Source organism: Helianthus annuus, chromosome 3 (genome assembly GCF_002127325.2).
Source record: "Helianthus annuus cultivar XRQ/B chromosome 3, HanXRQr2.0-SUNRISE, whole genome shotgun sequence".
In the NCBI taxonomy this organism is placed as follows: Eukaryota; Viridiplantae; Streptophyta; class Magnoliopsida; order Asterales; family Asteraceae; genus Helianthus; species Helianthus annuus.
This window is the reverse complement of record NC_035435.2, coordinates 27,523,354-27,539,169: the sequence shown is the minus strand read 5'-3', so window position 1 is coordinate 27,539,169 and position 15,816 is coordinate 27,523,354. Positions and strand designations below refer to the sequence as shown.

The window sequence follows — 15,816 nt, the reverse complement described above, 5'->3', positions numbered from 1 at the left end:
TGGATTTCACAGAACTGCTGGTTGAGAACCAACACTTTTGGAAATCCAGAACTGCTGGTTTAGAACCAACACTTATGGAAATCCGGAACTTCTGTATTTGACTTGTTGACTTGATCTTCTATTCTTTAGTCTTTGACTTTGGTTAACTTGTTGACCAGCACTTTGACAATCAGCATTTATTCTTCTATACTCTAATCTTTGAAGGCAGTAGTTTGATGTAGCGGTAGTTGGGGCAGCTATTTTAAGAAGCTTTCAAGGGGAGAGAAACTACTGGACTTGTGAGTGTACTTTAACTTATTTCTTTAGACAGGGATGATGGTTCCCTTGGGTTATGACTTCATCATTAATAGATCTTATATAACCCAACAATCTCCCCCTAGATCTGCTAATGCCAAAATCACACTTATTTTTAAGTATGTTTTTTTACTCTCTTATTTGTTGATGAAGAGTTCTTTGAAAAAAAAATTGTTGAACAAGAAATCCTTGACAATTCCGTTATCTTCATTAGAGTCAACCAACTTTGATTTACAGAGAAAGGTTCTCTGTCTTCGCATCTTTTAATCTGTAAGTAGCTTGTTGTCTATAAATCTCTGGTTAGAAAAGATTAGAGGCAACCCTTTGGACCTATGAAGAAAGAACAACACTCCTTTCTTCTGAGAGATGTGGAAAATTTCATAGATCTTTCTTTGGAGAATCCTCAAATGCTACTGTGTAAGTGCCAGCTCTTTGATTTTCAGCAGTTCTGACTACATGTGTTGTGTCTGGCATGCAGCTTATAAGCAGTAGTTTTTCTTCTACAATCCAATTTTCATAGCTATGCTTTACTTTTAAATTGTTCCTGTAGTTCTCCATAATCCTTGGATTGTAGTAGAAGATTTCCGGGGGTTTGAATGGAACAACAGTAGACTCCTTGTTTTCAGCAAGGTTAGGGGTGTAAACGAGCCGAGCTACTCGCGAGCTACTTGAGCTCGGCTCGAAAAAAAAGCTCGTACGAGCCAAGCTTAAACGAGCTCGAGCTCGAGCCCGAGCCTAAAAACAAGCTCGTTTAGTAAACGAGCCCGAGCCTGAGCTTTGCTTATCGAGCTCGAGCCGGCTCGCGAGCCTAATCGAGCTTTCTGTTTTTATATTTTTTATTAATATATTAAACATATATTTATATAATAATAATTACCATTTATATAAATATAAAAAATAACTAAATTATATGTATAATCATAATTATAATTAATATAAATTAATTAATAAATACTAAACGAGTCGAGCCCGAGCCGAGCTCGAGCTTGAAAAATTAACTTCGAGCCGAGCTCGAGCTTTAGAAATCAAGCTCGAATCGAGCCGAGCTCGAGCTTTCATATGTTAAACGAGCTCGAGCTCGAGCCTGGTCGAGCTCGGGCTCGGCTCGGCTCGTTTACACCCAGTTTGACCTTGGTAGGAATTTTTCAGGATTTCTTTTTCTTGCATCCATATAATCCATGAATTCTTTTGACACAGTTGTGTCTTTCCACCTTATGATTGAGCTTTTTGCAGCCCATTCAACTTCTATAAACTCTTGCCTCATTTTGAAGATCTTTGTTGTCTCTTCTTCGCCACCACTCGCCGCCGCTTCTTCGCCACCACTCACCGCACGTTACACGGCCGTGGACTTGCCGTAATCCTCCTTCCATCCATCGGTCAAATTGAATTTCCCCAAATCTGGAAACCCTAAATCTGAAGATCGGGTGTTGAAATTAGAAGAATTTTGGGTTGTTTGTGGGGGTGTGTAGTAAAATTTTAGGGTTAAGTTGTGAATTTGGTGTGATGTGTGTAAATGAAGATGAAGAAGAAGATAATGGGTGGGGCATCTCCTTTTGTTTTATCAATAAAAAAGATGTTAAAAATATATGGGATGGGAAAAGACGAAAATGCCCTCATGTGAGGGGCATGTGACCAGGATTTAACAGTTGAATTGGATGGCGTTAGGGGCGGGGAGTGAAATAGAGATAAGCTTCATAGATCAAGTAGTAAAATGACTATTTTTAAAGGATTGAGACAAAACCGTTAAAACGACCAAACCACAGGAAACAAAACGAAAGTTTACTCTAAATTTAATATAACAATTAGCTTACTTCATCATTCTTATAAACACCACATTAAATAAGAAAATAGTGAATTAGGTACGACTGAACCTTAGTCTTTATAAATTTAAAGACTTCCACCACTCAAATGTTTCAAAACGCACAAAAATAGTAAAGAATAACCTTGTATAACAAGGAATCTTCGTATTTGTCAAAGGTTTCGTAGTCAACGTATGCTATCAAGATCTGTTAGTAGATCCCACCGTTGATATTTATATAAGTTCCATTTTATAACATATATACTACGTCACTGCCAAATAATAAGATTTAATAACCTATATTGATTAGCTAGCCACGCCTAAGTATATATTTTCCTTTTCCGCATTGATTATAACAATTGAGTGTTAATTTTGTCCGTTTTAAAAATCGCGACTAGTCGGCGATTAATCGCTAATCGGCCATTTCATTAATTAATTCATTAATCGCTAGTCGGGCCTAATCGGGCAGCCAAAAATCGGCGATTCCGGCCAGATTCCGGAAAAAACCTGTATATTCCAGCCAAACCTCTAAATTCCGCCCAGTTTCCAACCAAACCATGTAAATTCCAGCAATTAATCTTGTATACTTATAAAATGAGTTGAGCAAGAGTTAAAATCTAGCTACTTAAAAAATTACCTATAAAAATATGTATATGTATACATATAACTGAAAATTACATCTAAAAAACCCGATCTAATTAATCCCGAGTAGTCGCCAGTCCCCATCTTACTGGCCGACTAGCGACTGACAAGTTCTCCAACCTTGCCTTATATGATGAACAATAAAATATAATATTATGTAAGAAAAATGTAATATAAATAAAAATTAAAGTTAAATGCCATTTTAGTACCTGTAGTTTGGGTCATTTTATTAGTTTAGTCCAAAGGTTTCATTTTTCGTCTGTGAGTCCAAAAAGGTTTCACTGTTGTCATTTTAGTCCACCGGGTTAGCTTCATCTATTTTTTATGTTAACAAGAAGGGCAATTCAGTCATTTTATATGTAATTCTGTTAATTATAAGGGTAATTCGGTCATATAAAATGACCGAATTGCTCTTCTCGTTAACAGAAAAAATGGATGAAGTTGATACAGTGGACTAAAATGGCAACGGTGAAACTTTTTTGGACCCACAAGCGAAAAATGAAACCTTTGGACTAAACTGACAAAATGGCCCAAACCACCGGAACTAAAATGGCATTTTACTCTAAAAATTAAATTATAACAAATTGATGTAAAAAATTAATTCAGACATAGATCATCAGAGGAGTGGTTGGGCTGAGGGATAGATTTATAAAATGATTAATTTATCACTTTCAAATTTTTATTGTATGAATTAATAACTCCGCTTATTTTTAAAAATTTTGTTATTAATTTATTTCGTTTGTTTGATTAATTAAGTTATTTACATTACTCATTTATTATATCATTATTTTTCAAACAAATTAATTAATATTTTAGAGGTGTAAATGAGATAAGCCAAGGCAAGAGAGAAAGATGGTGAACCCTGGCTAGGGTGGCACGAAGATAGTCGAAGCATGATCAAAGCAGCTGATGAGGCGGTTGATTAGGGTGGCACGAGAGGGCAGCGTGGTGGTTTTGGGTGTTTCAACCCAAATGAGTGTGTGGAAAACTGGTAGCATGTGTAATACTATGGGTGAGTTCTACAATGTTACGCACCTTTATCTAGATGAAACATACAATAGATGAACTTATAGATATATATGCTGTTTACAAGGTATGAATTATCTTCCTTTCATATCATCTTCATGTTTACACCAACTTGCAATGTTTATATGCCTTAATCTTTACATTGAAATGTTTGTTTTTCAGGGTAGTACACTTGCAGGACGATATGTTATTATTAGCCAAGCATAGTGTAAACAGAAAACTTTGATCATAGAAAATTAGAGCATAGACACGTATTTGTAAATGTAAATATTTTGACTTTCTTTTTCTTTTTTTGTGTTATTTTTATATTTTTACCTCCTAATTTTCAGTATTGACCCTTACGACCAATTAACTTTTTAAAGATTTAGTAATCGAGCTTACGTGTTTGTTTTTATATACGTCTCGATATAATTTAAGTTGATTTACGTTTTGACATAAAATTTTCCCATAATTTTATGGGAAATGAGTTGTGTCACTTATAATATGTTTTTACGCTTATTATTGTGTACATTTTCAGTTGTTTAACGTTTTAACATAATATGTTTATTTTTCCAAAAATGCGTCGAATCAAATATAATACGTTTTCGTGTTTATTTTTATGTATATTTTTCAATTTTTCTATGTTTCAGTGTAAATTTTGTTCAGAAACGACTCGGACCAAATATAATACGTTTTCATTAGATGATAATAGATTCGAGTTACTTTACGTTTCGACACCGTCGCAACATGTCGTACCATTCTTTAACTTAAAATAACAATATTTTCTTATGTGCTTATTTTTATGCATGTGTTGATATAATTTCAAGTTGGGTTACGTTTAGACATAAATTTTCATTAAAGTTATGTTTAAGTTTGTGTTTATGTTTCCATTTACAGCTGTCCAATTGAAATTTATTTTTATGGACCAAATATAATACGTTTTCATTAGATGGTATAGATTCGAGTTACTTTACGTTTTGACACCGTCGCAACGTGTCATTTTCATTAGATGGTATAGATTCTTTAACTTAAAATAACAATATTTTCTTATGTAAGCTTATTTTTAAGCATGTGTTGGTATAATTTCAAGTTGGGTTACATTTAGACTAAATTTATACAATTAATTTAAAATCAGCCCATACCGCCGTCCAATTTAAATTTATTTTTATGGTTTTTAGTCGAAGTAAAACATGTGTAGATATTCTCTTTTTAAGCATATTTCTGCTATATTGCACCAAATAGATATCGACCAAAACCTTGTAGGCACGCAGCATAGTGCAGGCAATCTTACTAGTTCCTTATAAGATTGAGCTTCGTTATAGCATTCTCCTCTTTGTTGGTAATCTTCTGTAATCCCTTGGTGGTTACCGGCAAATCATCGTCACACACTCTAAACGTAAGAAAAATGAGTACTAATAATCGCTCATATCTTCAATCTTTCACATCACCATCCAGGTTGTGCCCCGTCAAGATGCGGATGATCTCATCGTTGCTCAAACTCATTCAAAGTTTCAAACACATTGAAATTTATCATCACAGCCTCTTAAAAATTTTCAATTCTTCAAGAGACAATGTGAAAATACGGACTCAGATTCTAGTAATTAAATCTTGTGGAACTTAACCCATAATTTGTTATATACCACATGACCATCCATGCAATTTACTCTAATTAACAGTAACACTAATACTATGATCAACAGTAGCAACAATACAGTGAACTGTTTATCTGTGTGCCCCGCCAAGGTGAGGTTAATCCCAACTTTGCTTAAAACCTCCGTACCCTTTCTCAATCAATAAATAAATATGTATGCTTTTGGTTTCAGTACAAAAATCATCAGTTCAACATGATCCAGTACACTCATTATGAGGCTCAGATCTGTAAGAAATCGAACAAAATAGACACACCGCCATGGCTGCAAACTTACTAGATGTAATGCAAAACAGAGAGATATACATCTTTGTTTCACATTACCATCCGAGTTGCCCTGCCAAGATGCATATAATCTCAAATTTGTTCGAATGCCTAGAGAAATCACTGAAATTTATCACCATAGCCTTTCATGCATTAAACAAACCTAATGGGTTTTATGCATCAAAATACATATTGGGCACCTTTCATCAGACTGTTTAACCCATTGGACATAACCCAAATCAAACTAGCTACAGTTGCAAACTTACCACTTTCAATGTGAAGGATAAAAAATCATTCACATAGCCATGCAGTTTGCCATTCCAATAGTTGTTAATAGAGAATAGCGACAAATAGCGATAAGGTACCTATATGCTACATAGTGAATAGCGATAAATAGCGGGCGGCTATTTTACATATAGCGATACAATAGAAAAAAAATTTAAAAATGTTCTACGTATATTATATATGCTATTTAAAAATGAAAGGACTAAAGACACCAACAACCGCAATTGATAATATAAACAATATCATAAAAGTTCATCAATGTCAACTTCAAAGCTACAAAAATCACTAGCACGATTGAAAACAGGGTGAAATGAAACTGGTTTAGAGCAACTTTGTATATACTACATTAATAGTTAAATCATAATTTTGTGAAAAATGAAATGATCAAAAATTGAGATGAAACTATTTGGAGGCTCATAATAAAACGATTATGAGGCTCAGATCTGTAAACAATCGATTAGAGTGGATAAATCTGCCATGGCTGCATACCTACCGGTTGCCATGTGAAACAACAAACTCATTCAATCAATCACATGACCACCTGGGTTGCCCTGCCAAGATGCGGATAATCTCTATCTTTGATCGAATTCACTCAGACGCATTGAAACTCATCATCACAGCCTCTTAAAATTGAAATGGAACAACTTAATCCACGAATTTTCATACCGAAGGAGCATCCATGTAATTAACTCAATAACAACAACAATAACAAAAGCAATAACAATAATAGTGATAATAATAATAATAATAAGTTTGGCAGCAGCAGAAGCAACAGACGACTGTTTTCTGTGTTTGAATAGATGAAAGGGTTGTTGATTCATGAAAAAAAAATCATTGGCTTCAAAGAGCGATGTTTGACTTTAAATAAAGTCAAAATCAAACTTAGACAGAGGAGGGCAACCACCCTTAAAAACCTTCTCCTCTTCAATCGCCTCATCTCGTCTGAGTTGTGTTTTTTTGGGCTCAGATCTGCAAATAAGAAAGCGGACAAAGCGAGTCAGACACCGCCATGGCTGCACCACAACCCGTGTTGCCCCGCCAAGATACGCGCCCATTTTCACGCAACATTCGCTAACTTATTATTATGCTAGGACTAATAATATATTATACGCAGAACGAAATCTTCACACCCAACACAGATGCAGAGGTATAGATATACAATTGACTGTTTTGTTACCAATGAGATAAGAAACCCAATGGGTTTTATGCATTAAAATACATATTGGGCGCACCTTTCCTGAGGCCAATTAACCCGCTACACACAAAACATAACCCAAATCAAACTGGTAAGGCTATTTAACCCGGTAGACATTAAACATAACCCAAATCAGCTACGGTTGCAAACTGTAATGCTTTCAATGTGAAGAATCAAAAATCATTCACATATCCATAGTGTGCCATGCCAAGAAGCATCATGTACAGAACAATCAAAACTAATGCATGCCTTTCTCAGCCTTTTGGCTAAGATCAAGTGTAGTATATGTTCTTAACAGTTTAGTAACAAATCTAATAGTCAATATCGGACTTCAAGTCGTACATATTGCATCATTGCATGACATCTTAGTGATGTTACCATAGTTATTAAAGGCGTTAGGCGCACCCAAGGCGCATAGGCCTCGCCTGGGGCCTAAGAGCAAGGCGCAAATAAAGCGTGGGCCTGAGAAAAAAAAAAAGCGAACAACAAAAAAAAATTAAAATATTTTTGTATAATAGTATCGTCTATTTAGTACCAAAAGTTATAAAATGCTTTATTAGTGTAGAAAAGTAGTTTCATTAGATAAAAGTAGAAATCTAGTTTTAATCTAGTTTATTAGTGTAGAAAAGTAGTTTCACATGGAGAATTAAAGCTCAATTGCCTCGACTTAAGGCGCAATAGGCTTGCCTCGCTAGGAAATTGGGCCTAGGCGCAAGAGGCGATGGCTTTTAACAACTATGGATGTTACCTTTCTCTATGACTTTTAAGCACGAAATTTTAACATGATTTCTCATGAACGGCTCAGATCTGTAAGTCTGGAACTGAACATATGGGATCGGGCACCGCCATGGCTGTATTAGACAACTATTATAGGTTTAGATATGTTTATATAATAGAGGGACTAATATGTAATTATGTAGTCTATTTATATCCTTTGTACTCCTTTATCATTCATACAATATACAAAATACAATTACTCTGATTATCTTCAGTCTCTACAACAGCTCCTATCTCAGTTGGGGTTACAGGTTCAGCCCCAATCTTCTTCATCATAGCAGCCCCAACAGCAGGCTTTCTATGGGTCTAGGGGTAGAGGTCGGAGCTCTTCATATCGTGGTCGTGGGGGACGTGGCAACTCTCGCTACAATAACAATCCTAACCACAACTCCTACAACAACAATGGTAACAACAGAGGACAATTTAACTGGGCATCTAATCAAAACACTGTCTTTGGTACTTGTAACAGGTGTGGAATCGGTCACATCCCGTCACATTGTCCTAACCGGGATCCCAGTACCCTAAGGACAGTACCAGCAGCAGCAAACTTTGCTGATTATCGCTCACAAGCTTCAACAACTTGGCTGCCTGACACTGGATGCAATGGTCACTCTGCCATGGATCACAACGGCCTTGATCACTCAGAACCATACTATGGTAAGGATTCCCTCCTTGTTGGTAATGGTGAAAGTTTACCCATTTTACACATTGGCTCCACCAAAATCTATTCGCCACACAAAACCTTTACACTTTCCGATATTCTTCATGTTCCACAACTTAAAAGAAACCTTCTTTCCGTTCAAAAATTTTGCCAAGATAATAATGTTTTCTTTGAATTTCACTCGACTTTTTTTGCTGTGAAGAACACGTGTACACGGAAAACCCTCCTCACAGGTCCAAGTAACAACGGGCTCTACTCCCTCTGTGTGCCATCCATCCGTCCTCTACACAAAGTTGCCTTTTCTGTTGTTCGTGCTTCTCAAGATACATGGCATCGAAGACTTGGACATCCACATCCAGATCTATTGAAGTCTATGTTATCTCTTTTTTCACTTCCTGTTAGTAATAAAAGTTTGTCATCCTCTTGTACCTCGTGTCACATGGGGAAATCCTCAAAACTTCATTTGTTTCCTTCAACTTTTAAGAGTAATAATGTTTTGGATTTAATTTTTTGTGATGTGTGGGGTCCTGCACCAATTAAATCATTGAATGGTGATTCTTATTTTTTACGATGTGTTGATCATTTTACTCGTTATATGTGGATTTTTTCCTTAAAACATAAATCAGATGTGTGTGTTACATTCAAAAATTTTCATGCTATGGTTGAACGACAATTTAAGACCAAGCTCAAATCTGTCCAAACTGATTGGGGTGGGGAGTTTCGACCTCTCTCTCCTTTTTTTACCTCTCTAGGTATCATTCATCGTCTCTCTTGTCCCCACACTAGTGAACAAAACGGATTTGTTGAGAGACGCCACCGACATGTAGTGGAAACCGGGCTTACTCTTCTTGCTCAATCCGGTGTGCCTCAAAAATTTTGGCACTTTGCCTTTGACACTGCGGTTTACCTAATCAATCGAATGCCATCCAGAGTTGCTTCCAAAATCTCTCCCTTTGAACACTTATTTCAACACCCACCTGATTTATCTTTCTTACGTGTTTTCGGATGTCAATGTTATCCTCACTTACGTCCCTATAATCCTCACAAAATGGATTTTCGTTCTTTACCATGTGTTTTTCTGGGATATAGTATATCTCATTATGGCTATCGTTGTCTTGACTTGGCCACAAATCGTTTATATGTTGCACGACACGTTCGCTTTAATGAACAACTCTTCCCTTTTGCTCAACAGTCCATCCCATCACCTACTCCATCTCCCACTGATCATTCGCCTTATGTCTCCTCTTTTCCCTCCCACCAACCTGACATTCCCGACTCAACCACTGAACCTGCAGTCTCTACTTCCAGCTCATCCCCACCACCGGCCCAACACCAATCCACGGACTTACCCAATTCCCCACCACAATCGTCCCTAACCTCTTCCCCACCACAACCGGCCCAACAATCTTCTCAAACTCAGCCCACAAATATAGCCCAATCACCAGCTACATCACACTCTCCACCACCACCCACCCGTCCTCGTCCTGCCAACCTTCACCAAAACCCACAAAAACCTAACCGCTACGACCCCTCAGCCTACCATACCACCACAGGGTCCAATGATCTTGAACCTACTACTTTCACCATTGCTAACAAAAGTCCTGAATGGCGTCATGCCATGTCTGAGGAATACAAGGCCCTCATGAAAAATGGCACGTGGACTCTTGTCCCTCCGGTATCAAATGCTAATGTTGTTGATTGCAAATGGGTGTATAAACTTAAACGGGATCAAAACGGTGCTATTACTCGATATAAGGCTCGATTGGTTGCCAAGGGCTTCAACCAGCAACCTGGAATTGACTACCATGAAACCTTCAGCCCTGTAGTCAAAGCAACCAGCATCCGTGTTGTTCTTTCACTAGCAGTTACATGTGGCTGGTCTCTTAGACAATTGGATGTGCAGAATGCACTTTTACACGGTGATTTACATGAGACCGTCTATCTGAGACAGCCACCTGGGTTTACAGATCCTACTAGACCGAATCACGTATGTCTTTTACACAAGTCATTATATGGTCTGAAGCAGGCACCTCAAGCATGGTTTCAGCGGTTGTCTCATGCTCTTCAGCATTTGGGGTTTCAAGGTTCCAAGACAGATCCTTCACTATTTATCTATTCATCTACAGGTACTATTCTCTATATGTTAGTATATGTCGACATCATTTTGACAGGCAACAATCCAGCCGCGATTGACAGTGTGGTAAAAAATCTGAGTTCCATCTTTGCTATTCAAGATATGGGTGCTCTATCTTATTTTCTGGGAATTGAAGTTCAATCTAAGGGCCCTGATTTACTCCTCTCTCAAAAGAAATACATTTTGGAGCTCTTGGCCAAAGCAGGACTTTCACAATCTAAGCCTGTTAGTTCTCCCTGTTCTCCCTCGGTTCATCTGGCTCTTGGTGACAGTCCAAGCTTTGATAATCCCGTTCGGTATTGCCAGATTGTAGGGGCTCTACAATAATTAACATTGACACTGTCACACCCCCAAAATCCACCTGCGGAGTGTCACCGCTTGGAGGCGTGACTGACCAGGATCAAGCCACCAATCATATAGAACATTGTATAAAATAAAAGTAACTACAATTGTAATTAAACCAAACCAAATCCATACGAAAGGTGTTCCCAAAACATAAGTAAGTTATCACTGTTTAGCGGAAGCGTATCAATAAAACCCAACATAATTGAGTATGAAATGTCATAAGTGTTTAACGAAACAATCACGATCCAAGCCCACAACGACCAGCTCCTCCATGTGCAAGCTCCATGTACCTAACGACCAGCAAGGCATGTAACAGAAGATCAACAACCAGTTGAGCGAGTTCACAGAATGTAAATGCGTAATAGTAAGTTCGTTTGTAACATGTGGCTCTACTGGGCCGATAGTGTGTTCTATTGGTGGGGGCTTCCCATGTTGTATAACCACTAGACTATTCGTAACCATAAGTGTTCTACATATCCCGAGAACAGTAATACGTACAAGTTTACGTAGGTTTTACGTAAGTATCCTTCACAACCGAGGATAGGGGTACGCGGGGGTTTACGTAGGTTTTACGTAAGTGCCTGACACAACCGAGGCAGTAGTGAGTATGAGTTCACGTAGGTTTTACGTGAGTGTCCTTCGCAACCTGAGGACAGTGAGTAGCATAAGTATACGTAGGTTTTACGTATGTGTCCTGCACAACCGAGGACGATGGTATGGTAGTCTAGTAACAGTGTATGTACGAATCTAGTCAATCTTATTCCTTCAATCTCATTCCCAAGCCCTTGGGAATCCCATGCCTTAGTAAGAGTGTGAACTCACCTTGGTTTTGCTCGGTAGAGTGTTTAACTTGTTAATGCAACTTTGGGTCAATCACGTCCTATTTCCATTACCACAGCTTAATTAAACTCGTATACAATTATTCACATATTCAAGTAGCACATAGATCACGTTTCATATAATTACACGCACTACTTAAGTTTCATAAATAGTATCGCATTGGCACAAACATATACTACTCAAATTTCATAAATAGACAGGACCCAAAAATACTCCCAAACCCAAAGGAAGCATCCAACCTAGTGATTGATTCTAATCGATAATTGCAGCCCAACTTAACCGGCCCATGTGATGTTATGTGAAACGATATGGCCCAACCTATTATACCAATATGTATTAACATCATAGACCAGTCATAAACTATTATTAGTATCAAACTACCCAAAACCCAACTGCCTGTCAAGACTCAATTAACAACCAAACAAATTAAAGGAAGTGGGCTTGGCTGAAGGCTCAAACCACACAGCCCATTACCACGTAACAGGCTTTGCAGCCTCTAAATCCCTCAGCCCACTACTCTTAAGATCCAGTTACAAAGGGCCATGGTCCAACACATTAATACATCTCCGTTTTTCGTTTTGGCTAAGTCAAGTGCGGCCCAGATTACATGTGAAATAAGTAACAAGCAAAGTCCTACCCAAGGAACCGGCCCAATCAGTTTAGTGACTACACCCTATAGTTACAATTTAAAACTATCTATTCAGTAACCATCATGATCTCTATATTCGTGGTCCGCTAATATTTATACATCATCGGATATAATCAGGCAACCACTTCAATCAAATAATTCCCTATTCCATAAAATTCATGCGACAGGTTATGGTATATGGGATTCGACAATAGCACACATACAAGATCATCAAATAGAAACTAATATAGGCATGATTCGGTTTGCAGTTGCACATATAATGTAACATTATTTATCGAGCAGCTAGTATATATGATGTTTAATCAAATCCATCAACACAATCTAAAAGATAATAAAACCATTCTTGCCGACCGATCACCATTAATAATTCCTGACTATTCTGACAAAACTAATAAGAGGTGCACATGGTTCGAATATATTAAGATTACAAAATTTTACATGGCTGCCATTTATTCAATATCATCCAACTTTAGTCAAACCATTGGCTACCATCTATTGGACCACCAATATTACTAAAAACATGGCTACAATCTATTGGACCACCAATATTACTAAAAACATGTGACCCTAGACATCATTATTCATAATGAATATCTACCTTTCTTGTCCATATTTACAGGCTTATTATAACAACTAATTGTTGCCAAATATTAGACATAACATTAACAATCATGTAACATAAATCACACAGTGATAACCACATCACTCATGCAATGGTCATATGTCTATCATGGATTTATAATAAATCAAGAATTGAATGACTATAGGTTTATCCACAAATAAATAAACACAATAAATCAGCAATTGAATAAATATAACTGAACTAACCAGAAGATTAAAATATGCTAGGCACAAGGGTTGATCACTAAGAGCAAGAAGCTTCGACCAAGAGGGGGTATACTGCCGCACGTATATCTTGGGGAAGGTAGGGTTGGTTTTGAATTCTTGTGATAAAAGTTACCATGTTAGGTATACATATAGGCAGCATACTAGGGCGGTTCATTAATCAGCCGGCCATGGTAATGGGTTCAAGCCCAAGTGACCGATCCATATTACTTGAGGTGCGGCCCACATATACACTTATAAATATTTTAGCAATTAAAGGTTACTAATTTTTATAGTTGTAATAGATATTAAAAAAGTAGAAATATCGAGAAACAGGATCGCGTGATGAAAGATACAAACCTTGAAAGTTCGGGTTCTCACAGACACGTCCTGACATAGCATTTGCTGTAAACAAAGTTTGTCAGTTTATGTACTCTCCGACAGAGAACCATTGGTCTGCGGTTAAACGGATCCTTCAATATCTACAGGGCACTCTAAATCACGGTCTCCTCTTCCGTCGGTCCTCTAGCTCCACTTTGCATGCTTATACAGATGCTCATTATCGGTCTTTGACAGCATATTCTGATGCGGACTGGGCTGGTTGTCCCGATGACCGTCGTTCCACAGGGGGATTTGCTATCTATCTGGGCTCTAATCTCATCTCTTGGTCAGCTCGAAAACAACGTATTGTCTCTCGGTCATCCACTGAATCGGAATATAAAGCATTAGCTGATACAGTTGCTGAACTTACCTGGCTGGATTCTTTACTGCTTGAACTTCGTGTCCCTGTGAAATCGGCTCCTATCTTATGGTATGATAATCTCAGTGCCACATATTTATCTGCCAATCCTATCTTTCATGCTCGTACCAAACATGTTGAAGTTGATTTTCATTTTGTGCGAGAAAAGGTTGCTCAAGGGAAACTTGCGGTTCGGTTTATCTCTACACATGATCAGATTGCTGATGTTTTCACAAAGCCATTACCTTCTGAACGATTTGCAATTTTAAGAGACAAGCTACAGCTCGTTCCCCGCGCTTAGCTTGAGGGGGAATATTAGACAACTATTATAGGTTTAGATATGTTTATATAATAGAGGGACTAATATGTAATTATGTAGTCTATTTATATCCTTTGTACTCCTTTATCATTCATACAATATACAAAATACAATTACTCGGATTATCTGGCTGCAACATCAATTGCGTTGCCCCACCAAGTTACAAGCACAGTTTCACCCAGTATGTGGTAACCCATGCTCAAAAAAATTAAATGTAGAAAACTATCTTCATCGCCTAGGCAATTTATATGGGCCTATGATGTTCACCTTGAATTAAAGTGATGGTTGATTGTAGAGGTGCCCAAACCCGATTTTGAGACAAACTGACTCGGTCTCGGTCAACGTAAGTCAAAACCAACCGGCAAACGCCGCAAACCATAGTTGTGAAAAGTGCAAAAGGCGCGACCTAGGCGCTCGGGCGCAGCGAGGCGAGCCTATAGCGCCTGGTGGTAGGTTAGGCGCAAAAATGGTTTTTTTTTGTAAAAACGGTGCTCAGGCGCAAAAGGCGCGCGCCTAGGCACAGCGAGGCGAGGCGCAAAAATGGGGCTTTTTCTTTTTGTAACTTTTAACCACCTACTGATATGAAACACGAAAACAGAAAACAAAACAACAGGTAACAGCACCATTAAAAAAACGAACCCGAGTGCAAAAACTGACTCACGCAGGCCCGGGTTTTCGGAGCTGCATTCGTGTCTGCGGGACGTGCGGGTAGGCTTTACCTTATAAACAACCACTCACTTTGTTCCCACACCAATGTGGGACAAAGTGTTTACCACCTTTTAAGACTTTCATTCACACACCCAAAACTTCAAACATATAAGTCCTAAACTTTTGCTACTAACAAACAGAATAGGAATCGTGGTTTTTGTTATTGATCACAATAAAAGATTACAACCAAATATATAAGAAAACTAGTTACACTTTGGTACCCTAGACAATATGAACTTTAATAATCTAAACAGACATAGTCTACTATTCCCCCGCAAGTTCAGGGCGGTTAGCAATCTGCAACTTGGATCGTAGAAACTCAAACTTCTGAGAAGACAAGGACTTTGTAAAGATATCGGCAATTTGGTCGTCAGTAGAAATGAACTTGACATTTAGTTTTCCCTGAGTAACTTGTTCACGAACAAAGTGATTGTCAACTTCAACGTGCTTGGTGCGAGCATGAAAAACTCGATTAGCTGTGAGATATGTTGCGCCAAGATTATCACACCAAAGTGTTGGTGTCGTGCTATCCAATCCAAGTTCACGAAGAAGAGACTTCAACCAAATCAACTCTGCAACAGTATCTGCAATAGCCTTATACTCGGACTCTGTTGAGGATCGAGAGACAGTTCTCTGCTTGCGAGCAGACCATGAAATAAGATTCGAGCCTAAGTAGATAGCATATCCC

At 38.0% G+C, this 15,816-nt stretch overlaps 1 pseudogene; it reads left to right on the top strand.

Moving 5' to 3' along the window:
- Positions 1-7,376: 7,376 nt before the first annotated feature.
- On the top strand, positions 7,377-7,478 carry LOC118490784 (annotated as a pseudogene).
- The last annotated feature ends 8,338 nt before the right edge of the window (positions 7,479-15,816 follow it).